The sequence below is a fragment of the Myotis davidii genome, unplaced genomic scaffold (assembly GCF_000327345.1).
Source record: "Myotis davidii unplaced genomic scaffold, ASM32734v1 scaffold44, whole genome shotgun sequence".
Lineage (NCBI taxonomy): Eukaryota > Metazoa > Chordata > Mammalia > Chiroptera > Vespertilionidae > Myotis > Myotis davidii.
Genome location: NW_006299705.1, coordinates 4,821,817 through 4,823,929, shown reverse-complemented (window position 1 = coordinate 4,823,929; position 2,113 = coordinate 4,821,817). Strand labels below are relative to the sequence as shown.

Here is a 2,113-nt window from a genome sequence, read left to right as displayed (position 1 = left end):
GGGAAAGGATATTAGGAAAATGGGGTGGTTGTGTTGGTCACATGCAATTGTTCTCAGCACCTCGTATTTTGCACTGTTAAGAGCAGCTGCAAGCAACACACACAGCAGAATGTGAGCTGTGGAGAGCACCCAACGCCCTGCCTGATGCCATTCACTCTATGTTCTTTCTCTTTGATTGAGTTAGCCATGAGCTCCAACTTGGAAAAGCTTATTGGGAAGGGGGAAGGCACCTCTTATTTGTATATTTTGTGCTTATCTTCCTAACTCTGCACCCTCAAACAACGTTCAATCTCCTCATCCATTACCTCATCTTTTTATAAAGGTCAGGTCCTATATTTATGTTTACTGTAATATTTCTTAGGAATTTAACATGGCTCATAAATTTTTGCTGGAATGGTTTTTTGGAATGGTTACTAGGGGAGAGAGAGAGAGAGAGAGAGAGAGAGAGAGAGAGAGCGCTGAGGTCCTGTTCTACCAAGGGAACTTCACTGGGTATTTGGGGGGCTACAAAGAAATATAAGACTTAGGTCCTGCCTTCAAGGAATGACAGCGCTGTTGAGGAGACCGTCACTGTGACCCTCGTGCGTCAGGCCTGCGATAAGCACCTACCTGTGCTCGTCTGCTCAGGCTGCCGTAACAAATACGCAGAGCCGGGGGCTTAAGCTACAGACAGGCCTTTTCTCTCGGTTCTGGAGACTGGGCGTCCAAGAGCCAGGTGTTGGCGGGTTGGTCTTAATGAGGCCTCTCTCCTCAACGTGCGGAGAGCCCCCTCTCACTGTGTCTTCGCCTGGTTTCTCCTGTGCATGAGTGCATCCCGGTGTCTCTCTTTTTAAAATTTTGACTTTTATTTTTTTACTGAATGTGTTGGGTGACATCGGTTGATAACAGTATATAGGTTTCAGGTGTGTAATTCTACAGTGCATCATCTGCATGTTGTATTGTGTTCACTGCGCCAGGAATGGTTGCTGTTTTCTAGGTGTTCTGGTTGCAAGGTTACATAGCTTTTGAGTACTTTGTTCCGAACCCTGTTCCCCCCATAAGCCTTGTTATTTCTAGTGTATGATTTGAAAAATGGGAGGAATGCACACATCCTTTTATAGAAGAAATGTTGTATTACAAACTTCATTTGCAATAAAGATAAGGGGGACTTGGCTCTAAGAGAGATGGGAGAGAACATTCCAGTTCTGGCAAGAGCATCAGAAACTCCTCCCACGTGGATATAGTATGGAACCTTCGTGGGGCGGGGAGGATACCTGGCTGGTGACAGCACCCAGCTCCCCCCCTGAGCCGGTAGGTGGGTGGCTTTGAATAGAAAAGCTTTCCAGTAATTCAGAATTTTCTGTGTCAGAGTGCTTCTAGAACAGGACGTGGCCTGCCTGAGCGAACCTTTCACCGGAAGGCTTGTGCAGATGGATCCAGTGCAAAGAGGGGATCAGGGAGGAGGCCACTGAAAACATGCACCTCTAAGAGAACCGGGAAAGTGGCAGTGAGTGGACTTGCAAAGGACAGGCTACTGGAAAGACCTTGAAAGTGAAGAATCAAGGGGCTCGCCTATTGGCAGTGCAGGGGAGAGGCCACGCGTTGACTGACTGCGTCCAGGCCACTGGGTGCAGGTGTCCCTGAGGATGGGCGGAGTTAGGGACAGGAGGCAGGGAAAAAGATAAGGGTTTGCTTGGCTAAGTGCCACGTCCCTACATTTAAATCACAAGGAATATTGTCACCTTAACTCGGGCCCTTGAACTCTGTGCTCTTTGCTCCGGAGTGGTGTTGGGCGTTGGTGAGTTCCCTCTCCGAGCAAGGATTCTTCTCAGACTGTCGGCAAAAAAGCCTAGGAAATTCACCCCGAAACCTTCATTTGAGGCAGGGGAGGTGGGTGGCTTTGAATAGATGTGTGTACCCCAAGCGGTCTATTCACAAATATCTTTCCAGACTGCTCTCCCTGAGTTCCTAACCTGGAGACTCGCAGGTCAAGGAAACTTACGCCCGAGTCTCCTCCCCAGAGAGGAAAGCTAGCGCGGGGTCCAGGCAACCCCCCTCCCGCTTCGGGTTCCCGGGATCAGCCGACGGACACCCCGCTTGGGCCCCGCCTGGGGAACTGCCCGCGCCCTCCGGG

At 49.9% G+C, this 2,113-nt stretch overlaps 1 pseudogene; it reads left to right on the top strand.

The window, feature by feature from the left end:
* LOC102774160 overlaps positions 1 to 2,113 on the top strand; it is an 85,471-nt pseudogene that overhangs the window by 904 nt on the left and 82,454 nt on the right.